Source organism: Octodon degus, unplaced genomic scaffold (genome assembly GCF_000260255.1).
Source record: "Octodon degus isolate 3935 unplaced genomic scaffold, OctDeg1.0 scaffold00095, whole genome shotgun sequence".
Taxonomy (NCBI): domain Eukaryota; kingdom Metazoa; phylum Chordata; class Mammalia; order Rodentia; family Octodontidae; genus Octodon; species Octodon degus.
Genome location: NW_004524671.1, coordinates 10,289,919 through 10,304,395, shown reverse-complemented (window position 1 = coordinate 10,304,395; position 14,477 = coordinate 10,289,919).

Here is a 14,477-nt window from a genome sequence, read left to right as displayed (position 1 = left end):
TTGGAATTCTGTATGCTTTGGTAACCTGAATGTCTGATTGTTTCCTCATATTTGGGAAGTTTTCTGCTATTACTTCTGCCCATATTCTTTTTATATCATTAGTATTGACTCCTTCCTTATTGTTGCCTTAGTCTCATGTTGTTCATCTTTGCATCATCTCGCAGGTGATAATTACTTTTTTCTATATCCTATTTGTTTTTACAAGGTCTTTTCTTACCTTTTTACTAGCTGTGATGGCTTCTTCAAGATCTGCAACTCATCTTCACTTTCACAAAAACGGTTTTGCAAGCTTGCGATTGAGATTTTAACTTCCTCTATATGTCTTTGGCTTTGCTTCATGCAATCTATTTCTTTCTTGTATTGCTCATTCAAGAATCCTTCATTTTAGGGGGACCTGCCCCTTAGCTCAGTTCTTTAAGTGGCTGCTTCAACAAAGCAGTCAGGCTCAGGTTGCTGTGGTTCAATCCCCACATCTCAAGCCAACCAAGTCTGCTCTGAAGGCATTCAGAGAAAAAAAAAAAAAAAAAATCCGTCATTTTTCTAATCTGCTCTATTTTTTTATCTTTGTCTTCTTGAGAAGCAGTGCTTAATTCTTTTACTACAGAGAGTATTTCTGTTCTGATTTCCTCTATTTGTTTCTGCATTTTATTCTTTACTTCATATGCTATTAATTCAGGGATTTCTTTTTGTATTTCAGTGGTTATTTCTGATCTGAGTTCCTCTGTACCTTTATGCAGTTGTTTCTTTACTTCATAGGCTGGTTTTTTAACAGACATTTCAGCTGTGTGATTCCCAATTTCTTTTGTGCTAATGTCCTCTACATTTGTTCTGGGTGGGCTTGGAGTCTGAGATTGCATTTTGCTCCTTCTCTTTGTCATTTGTATAGCACTGACCTCTGATCTTTGGTATAGAGCTTTGGTGCCATTATAACCTTAGCACCTACTGAAATTTGGGTGCAGATCTACTAAGATTGAATTCATCCAGTTGTGCCTGGCTTGGGTCTGGCTGCTGTGCTCAGCTCTTTCCTGCTGAAGTCCTTGGAAGTGAACTTGTTGTGTCACTCTGGCAAGATGTTCTGCTCCTTGATTAGTTGAAGTGTTCTGGCACCTAATCTCTCTACAGGGACTTCAGCTGCAGAGTTTCACCCCAAGCATGAATGCCAGACCTGGGCTGGGTCTGCATGGGTCCAGGAGGCTCAGGGGAGTGCAGCAGCTCTCCCACACACTGGCTGAGCCTGAGCTTGGGCTGGATGGAAGGGGTGGAGCATTACTGAGAGTGTGGTAGGAAGGGTCCCAAGAACACAGTGGAAGGTCTCACTCACAGGCTGACCTTCGCTTGATCTGGAGGTCCAACCATTGCAGGGAAGTGCAGGAGCTCTCCCATGCACTCAAAGGGCCTGGGCTAGGACTGGATGGGAGGGGTGGAGGGTTCCTGAGACAGCGCATTGGAAAGGGTCCCTAGAACACGGTGGAAGGTGTGAACCTCATTTTAAAGTGTCTCTATGTGATGATTGATGCAATGTGTCAACTTGAGAAGTTTAGAGGCTGAACTAAATGGCTCAGAAGTAGGCCATGGTCTTCCTCTGTAATCATCCTGAACCTATGCAAGGGAAGGGTGCAGAGATGGTGTGGGTGTAAGGACTCCCCTTGGGTGGAAAGCCTGCATATAATACACGGGAGGAACAAAGGCTTGTTCTCTCCCTCATTTTTCTCTTGCTGCATTTGCTGTCTTCTGACAGCGTGCCCCTTTGCAAAATCAAAAAGGAGGAAAGAAAAAACATTAACTGCTCCTTTCAATAGACCCTCAGAAATCAGTACTGCAATTATCCAAACTATACTATGTATATACATATATATTCCTCTTGCCCTTTCTTCTTTCTTTCTTTTCTCATTTTCTTCCTCCCAGTTGTTCCTTCCTTTGCAACTTTAGTTTTCCTTTCACAGTATTCAGTAAAGGTCTGACAAATTTCACTTACGAGTATAGCCTCTGACTGCATCCACTCACCTACGCCATTTGCCATTTACCATTTACCTTTGCCTTGGAGCCAGCTGATTAAGGACTGAAACCTCCACAAAGTGTGAGCTGAGTAAATCCTTCCTTCCTTAATTCTGTGTGTCAGGTATTTTGTCTCAGCAATGAGAAAAAATAACTAAGGCACTCTGTAAACATATTGTACAGATATTTTATATTTCACTTTGTAAAAGTTCTCATGAATCAAAATTTCAATGGCAAACATTTAATTTTGTGTGCACTTCCTGCTTGCTTATCTCATATAACCCTTGGAAAACCAGAATTCAAAACCTGATATTCATGAATAAAACTTCCTCCAAATTTTGGATGTCATCTTAATGGTTTCCCCCCGCCTCTCTCTTTAATTATATTGATTTGTAAAAGCAATACAAAAAATAGTTAATTTTGAGTGTGATGCAGAATTACCACTAGAAGTGATACAGAATTTCACTACACAAAATGATAAGAATTCAACAGTGGTTGTTATATTATCTATAGTTGCTTTAAATTAGTTGTTCAGCTCACTAGATATCAGCCTGTCAGATTGGTCAAAAAATTTCAAAGGAGAGGGGAAAAAAAACATTAATTGCTCTTTCAATAGACTGGAAGAAGTCAGTACTGCAGTTTTCTAAACACACACACACACACACACACAAACACATCTATCTATCTATCTATCTATCTATCTATCTATCTATCTATCTATCTATCTAACTTCTGCTCTTTCTTCTTTCTTTCTTTTCTCTGTTTCCTCATCCCAGTGGTTCCTTCCCTTCCAACATTTTTTTCCTTTCAAAGTATTCATTATAGATTTGATCTATTTCACTTATAAATATAGCCTCTTGTTGCATCCATTTACCTATAAAAATCTCAAGTTCATCTTTTTTATAGTTGTGTAATATTCCTTTGTATGAAAATACCACATCCTTTATATCCATTCCTCGGTTGATGTGCATCTGGGCATCCAAGATTCAGCTGTGACAGATTGCACTGCTATAAATATGGGTGCACACACAGTGCTGTGGCATGATGATTTCTGTTCTTTTGGAAAAATACCCAGGAAGAGAATAGCTTGGTCCAGTTCTAGGTTATTGAGGAATCTCCACACCGATTTCCATAGTAATTTTGCCAGTCTACACTGCCATCATTCCTTTTCCCCACAACCCCACCAGCATTTGTTATTGGCTGATTTTGTGATGATAGTCATTCTTTCTGGGGTGAGATAAAATCTCAGTGTTGTTTTAATTTGCATTTCTTGAAGGATCAATGATATTAAATATTTTTTCATATATTTATTTGTCATTGTATTTCTTCATCTGAAAAATATGTATTTATCTCAGATGCTCATTTGTAGATTGGGTTTTTGAATTTTTGGGTCCTGATTTTTTTAAAAAAATTAGACATTCTGGATAGGAGTCCTTTTTCTGAGGGTTACCATGTTATTTTCCCGATACATGGGTTTTCTGTCTACTCTGTTGGTGATTTCTTTTGATATGCAGAAACTTTTCAAAAACATGAGACTCCTGTTATTGATTATTTGAAGTATTTTCTGTGCAGTTTGATTTTTTTTGATAATGAATTCTCTGCCTACCCCTGTATCTTCAAGAGTTCTACATAGTCTGTCCTTCAGTAGTTTTAGTGTTTCAGTCTTAATATTTAAATCTTTGATCCATTTTGACTTTAGTTTATGGCATGGTGATAGACATGTCTCTAATTTAAGTCTTCAGCATGTGGAAAGTCAGTTTTACTAAAACCATTTATTAAAGAGGCTATTGTTCTTCCAATGAACATGTTTAGCCTGTTAGTCAAAGATAAAGTGGCTCAGTGTGTTTGTAGTTATGTCTGTATCTTTGAATCTGTTTCATTGATGATCAACTCTGTTTTTCTGCCAGCACAATGCTGGTTTTATCTTAGTAGATTTGTACTATAATTTCAAGTCAGAGATTGTGATGGCTCTTGCCTTGCCTTTGTTTTCCAGGATTGCTTTTGCTATTCTAGATTTCTTCTGATTGCAGATCAATTTTAGGAATATTTTCTCTAGATCTGTGAAGTTTACAAATTGTATTTTAATCAGAATTACATTATATCTGTATGACAGTTTGGAAGTATGACCATTTTCGTAGTCTTCCTTCTTACTTTCCATGAGCAAAGAATATTTCTCCATTTTCTTTCTTTTCTTTTTCATTTTTAGGGAAGGGTCTATAGGATATTTAGGGTCTCACTATTAGATCAGATATATTGTGATTCTCTTGTTTACAGTCTCCCAAGAGCTGGGATTACAGGTGTGTGCCACCACACCCAGTCTCAATTGCTGTCTCAGCGCATCCTGGAGTCAGGGCCGGCACAGTGGTCATGGGATCCCTGTGCCTGCTTGCAGGGGCTTTAATCCCCTGAGCTATTTGGCCAGCCCTTACTTTTCTGTTTTTTGAATTTCTCTTTGATATTTTTTCCTTTAGAGTATTGTAATTTTCTATTTACAGATCTTTTACTTACTTTGTTTAATTGAGTCCTAAGAACTTATTGCTTTTGAATGTTACTGTAAAGGGTATGGTTTCCCTAAATTCTTTCTCAGTGTGTTTGTTGGTTGTGTACAGAAATGCTATTTATTCTTTGCTGTTGACTTTGTATCTTGCTATGCTGCTGTATTTTCTTATTAAATTTACAAGTCTTTTGGTCGAATTTTTGAGGTCTTCTAGGTAGAATATCATGTCATTTGTGAGTAATGATAATTTCTTTTTCCCTACAAGTCCTGATTTCTTTATTTTTCCCTCTGTTTTCTAAATACTCTGGCTAATATTTCTAGAACTACATTGAATAAGAGTGGTGACAGTAAACATCTTTGTTTTATTCCTGATTTTAAAGTGAAGCCTTTCAGTTTTTCTTCACTTAGAATGATGTTGGCTTTGGTTTTTCACAGATGGCTTTTATTAGATTGAGGTAATGACCATCTATTTCCATTTTCTATAGTTTTTTATCATGTGTTAGTGTTTGGCTTTGTCAAAACGTTTTTCTTTATCTATTGAGATGATCCTGTAGCTTTTGTCTCTGGCTCTGTTGATATGGTATATATCAGTACTACATTTACTGATTTGTGTACGTTGCTGTATAATCTTGATAATTTTATGTTTTCTGTTTGATAGTATTTTATTGAGGATTTTTGCATCTATGTCATCTTGGAAGATTGGCTGGTAGCTCTCTGTTTTGCTTTGGTATTTCTCTGGTTTTTGTATCAGGGTAATACTTTCCTTTAGGAACGAATGTGCGAAAATTGCTTCCCTTTCAATTTCATTGAAGAGTTTGAGAAGAGAATTGTTGTTAAATCTCTAAAAGTCTTGTAGAATTCAACTGTGACTCTGTCAGAACCTGGGCTTTTCTTTGTTGGTAAGCTTTCAATTACTGTTCAATTTCATTGACTAATATTGGGTTATCCAGAATTTTTATATGTCTTTGATTCATTTTTGGTAGTTCATGTGTACCTAGGAATTTGTCCTTTTCTCTGTATTTTCCATCCTATGAGAATAAAGATTTTGGAAGTAGGTATTGATGATCTTCTGAATTTTGATAGTCTTAAGTGATTTTGCCATTTTTCTTCCTTGTTCCAAAAATTTGAATTAGCTAGGGGTTTATTGAATCTGTTTATTCTTCAATGAAGTGACTCTTCAACTCATTAATTCTTTGTATTTTTTTCTTAGTCTCCATTGCATTAATTTCTACTCTGATCTTTGTAATTCATTTATTTATTATTTTTGGTGGTACCAGGCATTGTACTCAGGATCTTACTCTTGCCAGGCAAGCACTTATTCCACTGAGCTATCTCCCCGGCACCCTACTCTGATCTTTACAATTTTCTGTCTTCTTTGAGTTTTTAGTTTGACTTGCTCTTTTACTCTAGAAGTTTGAAGTGTAGCATAAATGTGTTCCTTTGGGCTCGTTCTGATTTCCTGGGGTGAGAATTGACCACTATAATTTTCTCTCTAAGGACTGCTTTCATTACCTCTCACAAGTTCCAGTAAGTTGTATCTGCATTTTGTTGGATTGTATATATTGTTTAATTTGTTCTTTACTTTCATATGATTCGTGATTGTTCAGGAGTGTGTTACTTAATTTCCATATGTTTGTGGAGTTCTTGCAATTTCTTTTGTTAATAATTTCCAGTCTCATTGCAATATCATCAGATAATATGTGTGGAATAATTTAAATTCCTTTACATTTACTTAAGCATGTGTTATGTGCTAGCATATGGTCTGTTTTAGAGACACTCCCATATAACACTGAGAAGAATGTATTCTGATGTTTTTGGGTGGAATGCTTTATAAAGGTCTACTAAGTCAATTTCTTCACAAGTTTGGTTTAGTTCTATTATTTCTTCGCTGATATTTTCCTAGTTTATTTATCTCTTTGTGATAATAGGGTGTTAACCTCCCTCATTACAATTGTGTTATTTTTCATTTGATATTTTCATGTGTAGCAACATTTATCTTATACAGTTAAGTGCCCCTAGTTTGGGTGAATATGTATTAATAATTGTTATTTCTTCCTCCTGCAGTTCTCCCCTAACAAGTATGTAGTGACCATCTTTATATCTTCTGATCATTCTTGGTTTGACATTCATGTTGTCATCAAACAGCATAGCTACTCTGCTTTTTTTCTGGGCTTCTGTCACCTGGAGTATTATTTTCCATCATTTGACTTTCAGTCTACGATTATCCTTTTGAGTTAAATGTGTTTTTTGGGGCAGCATATTATTGGGCTTTGTTTTTTTAATCCACTTTGAAGCCTGCTTATTTCAATTTGTAAATTTGAGGCCATTTATATGGATGCTAATAATTGATATGCATTCATTTATGTTTATCAAGTTATTTCCCTGCTGTAGGTTCCCTTCTTTTCCCCTGTTTGTTTGCTATGGTTGGTGCTTCCTCTCTATTTTTTTTCTTGAAATTGTGATGACTTTTGTCTCTATCTAGAGCATCTGTCAGCACTCTTTGTAGGGTGCGTTTGGTGGTCATGCATTTATTCAGTTGTTCTTTGCCATAGAAGTATCTTATTTTGCCATTAAATGTGAAAGATAGTTTTGCAAGGTACATCAATTAGGGTTGGAAGGTTTTTTTCTTTTAGGACCTGAAATACTTCAGTACAAGCTCTTTTTGTCTAGATGGTTTGTGCTGGAAAGTCTGCTAGTTTCTGGTGGCCTTTCCATTAGAGTTTATCACTGTATAATGCATAACAGCTTTCAATAATTTGTTCTTTTGCTGAATTTCTAGAATCTTGATTATTATGTGTCTGGTTGTAGATTTATTTTTGTTATGGCTAACAGTTCTGTATGCCTCATGTATCTGTATATCGGATTCTTCTCCCATTCTTAGAAAATTTTCTGCAACTACTCTGCAAATAGTCTTTTCATGTCCATTTGTATTGACTCCTGCTGTTTCATTGACACTTATCAGTCTATTGTTTTGTCCTTGCAGCTGCTGAATTGACATTTCCTGGTTCCTTGTGATTTTCTTAAATAAGATTTTTCCTTTCATGATAGTTAGCTGCAATGCTGTCTCCAAGTCTGAAGTCTATCTTCAGTTTTGTGCAAGTGGTTTATCCAGCTTTCAATGGAATTCTTAATTTCCTGGATACTTGAATCTGCTTCATGAATTCTAATTCTTTCCTATATTTTTCATTTAAGGTTTCCATCATTTTTCTGTTTTCCTCTGTTTTTTCCCTATATGGTTTTTTTTAGATGCACTTGGCAATTCTTTCATGATTGTTGTCAATTCAGTTTTTAACCTGAGAGATTATTTATAATCTAATTTCTTCTATAGCATGATGAAATTATTTGTTTTCCTCAGTTGCTATCATTTCAGAAATTTCAGGTGTGTTATTTCCAAATTCTTTTATGTCTTTGTTTCCAGGACTTGCTGTGGGTGGGCTGGGCGTGTGAGGTAGACTTTTGTTGTTTCATTTGGATATTTTTGAAGCACCCAAAGTTCATCACAGTTCAGGGCCTGTCTGGATCTCTCTGGCTTCCATATTGGGGAGGGGGTGAAAGATCAACAAAGCTCCTGCAAAGGTTTGGTGGTGGGCCCAGGTCACTGAGGCTCCTAAGGGCTTTGGGGGCTCAATCTGGTGCCCACAATGGTGGGTGGGATGGGCTTAAGCTACATGGAACCCCACAATGGTGTGGGTGGCAGGTGTGTGGTCAGCAAGGCTCCCATGATGGTGGGGCACGGAATGGGCCAGCAAGGTTTCCTGAAGTGTTGATTTGGGGCATCAAGACCTCTGAAGCTGTCAAAGGTTCAGTGCAGCCTTCTTGTTGGTGGGGGGACAGGATGCAGGTCAAAGAGGCTCTGTGAGTGTGGGGTGCAGTAGGCAATCTTTAGATATTCCCACACACATGTATCCCATGGCCTCCAAAACTGTCTAGATTTCAGCATGTCTTCATGACCTTGGGACATGCTCTGCAGCCCAGAAGGGAAACTGCAAAGGTGAGGGCCATGATTCCTGCTTGCCACTATGTCTGGTAAGTTGTTCAGAAAGACTGACCGTGTTGACCTCTTTGGTCACCACCTGTTGTGAACACCAAAGGAAGGAGGACACAATCTAAGGAGGACACAGTCTGTCTGTCTTCTTGATTCCAGTAACACCCCTGGACATCCTAGTTAATCAGTCTGTTGGTCCTGCTCAGTTTGTGCAGAAGAACAGCTTAACCACCTCTTGCTCCTTAAGACCCCTCAAGGAAAAGGAGGAAGGACTGTTTAACCTCTGAGTGCCTGTTAAATGACTATGTCAGTCAGTAAATGGAGAGCATAAACAATAGATGACTGTGTGCACCAAAACTGGAAAGCCCTAATCATGGCTTGGTGGCTGGTTGGGCCCTCATCTGTGGTTCTGTGCTGATCAGCATATGGTGTGATGGAGGCCTAGAACCCTTCTTAGCTAAGTAATACCCAAGTCCCCAGGAGGCACATGGCCAGGAAGGCATCTGAGTGTCACACATCTTTGCCTGTTGCACCATCTTTCAAGGGTACACAACACACACTGAAGAGAAATAGAATGGAAGCTTATTAGTTAAACCCCATAATCCCTGACTGTAGGAAAAAGGACTTTTATGGTGTTAAAAATGAAACCAAGTCACTCCCTGTTTCTCAAAGAGGAAAAAAGGGGAAAATAGGCTTATTCTTCCTGAGAATTCTGCCAAGGCACCCTCATTGGCTACCATGGTTGTTACCAATACTTACAGTTTCACTCTCCATTCCTGGCTCATCTATGTCCTGCCAACTGAACTGCTTATCACTAACCATTGCCAGTATTTGGCCACAGAGGCCTTCTCTCCAGAGCCTTACACTTACACACCTGTCCTAGTCAGATGGCATCCTCTAATTTCCCCCTGAGATGACTGTCAGCAATTCATTTTGAGTTTCACATGTTGACTAGGAAAAATTGCATTGTTGGTCTTGACAAATGAGTTGCACCAGTCAGGCCTGAATAGATAAGACCAACTGAGCTTTATCAAATTGGCTCCTAAGGGCCCTCAGTCATTGAAAAAGTCAAACACAAGCTTATGACTTTCCTGGTAGACAATGGAGTAGAATTCTGCCTTAAAAAGTTGCCTCTGTCAAAAATTATTATTATCAGGGCAACTGAGACTCTTGATTCTCACCGCTTCTGCCAGGCACAAGCTGGCAGGATGTCTCCTTCTCACCAAGCCAGTCAGTCACCCTTGCATTTAATTCTGTATTTTGTACTTTTTTTTCCCCAAAAAAGACATCTATGTCAACCTGAGACAGATAACTACAATCCCAAAGTTCTAAAAACTCTCCTCCCAGAGGTATAAACACTCTCTTCTGGGCTTGGTCATCAACCATGCTGTCTCACTACAATGGATAATGCTATCAGTTGTCACAGGAAACAGAAAGAGGCATCCAGCTACATATTGGCCTGATCACCTTGGACAAGATCTCCATGCTATCAACAATGCAGCCATCACCTTGCCTTGTGCTGTTCCTGACCTGTGCTCCCATTTTGGATTGTCACTCAATTGCCGTGAGGTTTGGGAACTCTACCACTAATTTCAGGGAGGCTCTGACAACAGATTTGGCCTCTCGAGATAACCTTTCTCTGTCTCTTTCTCCTCCATAGTTCTGTCACTGTAAACTTCATCCTAGGGCCACTCCTCCCCATATTAACAGTGTCTCATGTCACAAGAGACTCAGCGAGAAATTCAACTACAATCCAGAGGTTTTGAAACCACGAAAAGTTTATAGTCTGTGAAACAGCTGAAATATCCCTCTCCTGCTTATAAAGCCAACACAAGATCCCTGAGCTTCCAGTGCCACCTCAGTTGCCCTCTGCATACCTGGCCTTAGTCTTCTGCCACCTACAGCCTGCTGGTACACCTGACAATGCCTTCTGCCTTCAGTTGGCTCCTCCTGGGCAGCTTGTCTTCAAGAAGAGCCCAGCTCTGAACTCAAAGGTTAGTTGACCTGGACTCAACCCCTTAGAGGTGCAAAAATGTGTTTCCTTTTTACTACACCTGATGGATGACACCCAAGATGCCTTATGGAAAAGCACAATAGTTCTGCAATAACATCTGACAGAAACTGGGGAAACAAAAAGGAAAAATAACTAAACCTCCACAAACTTCTTAGAGCTATTGGCTTCTATAAAATCTGGATCTTGTAAATTCACAAAAATAATGATGCTCACTCAGGCCATCAGCCCCTGGGGACACCCAGTGGCATACCTGGGTAAACACTTGCATTCAGTCACTGAGGCTTGCCCTCCCCCTGTGCCTCTGACGTCTAACAGCCACTCTCTTTCTGATCAAGAGGGCTGACAAGCTCCATTTAGACTGAGATGAAACTGTCCAGGTGCATGCTGTACTGGGATTAATTGTTCTGAAAAATGTATCCACTGAGAGATGCTGAGTATATCCTGTTTTATGAATGGAAGTAGATCTGTTAGGAATAAAAGCCATTACAGGCTAGATATGCTGTGGTTAATTTCGGACAAAATTATTTTGGCCAAGACTCTCCTGCTGGGATGATTTGCACAACAAACTGCTTCCTGCTGCTGTTTGGAAACCTGCCACCAATGACACAAAATAATCCAGTCCAGAGGCCTAAGCCCCATCAGGGGATGAACTGAAGCATCAACCCAATCCAGAAATTCTTTCCCCAACATTCCTAGAAGATCAGAGCCAGACCTGTGCCTACCATTTGTTCTGCAAGCTCAAGCCATGCTATGGGCACCCATACTCCTGCAGCCATCTCAGGCTTCAGCATCTGCATCACTGGCCCTGGCCTTTTGCAAAACTGTGGGGCCTACATGGAAGTAAATCCAAGCCACTCTCTACCTGAGCTAAGAGGGCAGTGAAAGTTTGTGGGGATCCTGTTGTAAAATATCATTACTAAATATAGCCTGCTCTTGATCACTGGCAGTGACAATGGTCCTGAATTTGTAGCAGAGGTACCTGAAAAACCAGCTTAAATAAAAACTACATACACCATATAGGCCACATAGCTCTAGAAATGTTAAAAGTAGTTTGTAACCACTTAGAAGACCAGTTATGTCTATAAACATTCACACACACACACACACACACACACACACACACACACACACATCCCAGGTACATACTAACTACCTCTACAAGTTACAGAAATTCAGCCTTAGATCTGCTGAAAAATTTACCTGGACAGCTCTTTTGAGGTTCACACTGAAGAGCCAATGTGCTCAAAGCCTTCCTTTGGTCACGTTGGACACTGACCAGTCCACACATGGCTGACACCTTAGGGCACTGTTCCCAGGGTTGCTCTATACCTATACCCCTTGATTTTTGTGTCTTTTCAGGATGCCTACCCTAGTCCTTGCTTCTCCACCTCCTGCTAGCTGGGTTTCTGCTTTAAACTCTGTAGACAGTTGCTCCAAGAAAATTGAATAATACTCCAAACACTTCACCAAGATTTGACGAGCACCCAAGACAACTAGATACTCTCCTTGATTAGATCAGCTCTGTCACTCTCTTACCAGAGTAATGTCACAGAACAGAAAAGCCTAATTTATGTGTCTTTCTAAAGACAATTCAGAAAAAAAACCTCTTTAATAAGGTAGCCTTGGGAACTATGGCTGGAGCCCACGCTAAGATTACTGACAACTATATTGTTGTCACTTCTCCTTGGGCCTTGTCACAAAAGATCACATGTCACATGTCCAGGAACGATTGGCCAGGGAAACTAAAAGAGGGGAATGTAGCAGACTCCTGCCCCATACCAGTATACTTCAGTTCGTTAACTGCTCAGGTAGTAGTTCTTATTGCAGTTCTGGTTGCTTCTGGGCTCTTAAAATTGGCTCATCACTGTGATGCACTTTGTGTAAGCCAACCCAATTGAGAAGCCCTTCTGTGTCTGTACTTCTTGCTTGGTCATCCTGTATAAGCCCTCGAGCACCAGACATCAGGGCCTGATATTCTGGGAATGAGCCTGATCAATGCCCGTCAACATAAATAAATCTGCTTTAAAATGTTGGGTGTTGTTTTGGGGTTTTTCTCCTTGTCTTGTAGTGCCAGGAAGTAAAACACTGAATTTAATTTTTTTTTAATTTTAAAGAATTGAAAATTCATATTAAAATCACAAGAGTATACCTTTATTTCAGATCCTCTGATATATTATCTTATGAATTTAGGACAAGGTCTACAGGATGTACAAAGTCTTACTAAGTAGATTGGACTCATAGTGATTCTTCTATTTTCAGCCTCCCAAGCACTGAGATTACAGCCATGAACCACCACACCCAGTCTCAATCACCATTTCAGTGCATCCCAGGGGTGGGGCCTGCAAGGCACACCAGGGATCGAACATAGGCTGCTGCTCTCTGCCTAAGCAGGCACTTTAATCCACTGAACTATCTGGCCGGCCTGCTGTCAGATCCTCTGACTTTCACATTTATCCCCGGTCTGTCCTTTTACACACACACAACACACACACACACACACACACACACACTTTTGTTTTCTGGAGCCCTTAGAAATAATTTTTAAACAGAATGCTCCTTTATCACTGAAAGTCTCAGCATGTGCTTTCTGAACACAAGCATATTTTCTTCGGAAGTCAGTAAAATGATTATAGTCAAGAAATTAACGTGAACACAATCTTACCAAATTTACACACCTGTTTCATAATATAATCCTAAGTGCTTGATTCTGTCATTGTCCAGGTAAGAGGGCACGGGAAGTATCTGTTCCTTCCTCATGCCATCATTAAGATTACCAGTTTGAGCTCTTCATTTTGCTTTATATCAATATGACTTGAATGAACACATTAAAAAGGTTGAGCCTCACCAGTGCTTAAATTTGTTCTTAGAACCTTGTTACCAGCATTTTAGTCCTTCAGTAGCTCATTAGCTTCTTATCACTTTAGACTCCTGTTCCCAACAATGAATCATCCTCTTCTTATGTTCCCCTGCTTTGTGAACTTCTTTTCAAAATTGGGCAATAACTGAAACTAAACATAACTTATTAATGTATGTTCTGTATTAGAATGCCAGAAGTGTTTCTTAAAATTGAACTTTCAGAATGTAATGCATTGCGAGAAGGTAGAAAAGGCTCTAAAAATATTATTGAATGATTACACTGAGCATGAACATTCCTGGTCCTGAGACATTTCTAACTTTGTCTACCTAAGCAATATTGATCTTCACTCATTTATTAAGATATTCAATAAAAAGTTAACAGGTATGCACCAGACCCCTGTGTCCTAGGGGTAATGAAATCCACATACTCTTTAAATAATGTTCTCATATGACTATTTATCATGCATGTCAAATTTGGAAAGTCCACGTTAGACAATCTGATGATCCCTAATATAAATGCAACTAGGGTGATGATTTCCAGAATATTTTGTTTTACATCACTGAGGAATATTTGTGTACAATAAAATTAAAATATGAATTTTAATATTGTACTTATTCTTATGCATTACAGGTCGAAAAAGCAAATGAAATTGTTGATTATTCTCAAGCTGTGACTCTTTAAAAAAAAAAAAAAACTTTAGAGTTTCAATTTGAAAAGAAAAAGTGAAATTCTATCATTCAGTGTAACTGCTGTTTTCAGTCCAGATTTGGTCAATGTTCCCCCTATATGATTTTAAATATCTCTACTTTTGTTATGTGTTTTGCTTACTTTTTTGGATATCATATCAATATTAAGTTTGAGCACCATAGATTAAATTTTATAGAAGAACAATGTTATGAAGGAATAATGCTTTTAAATATGTCACTGAATCTGTAGATATTTTGCCCAAGAAGATTTTGGTTCAGGGAAGTGTGGTTTAATGTATTTTTTTTAAATTTATTTTATATTTTTGCCATCATATTATTGATAAACAAATAGCAATGAGACAGTTTCAAATCAAATCGGTAGGACAGTTTCAATAATTAACACACTGCATACATTCTTCTTAGTGGTTAATTGCTGTACAAGA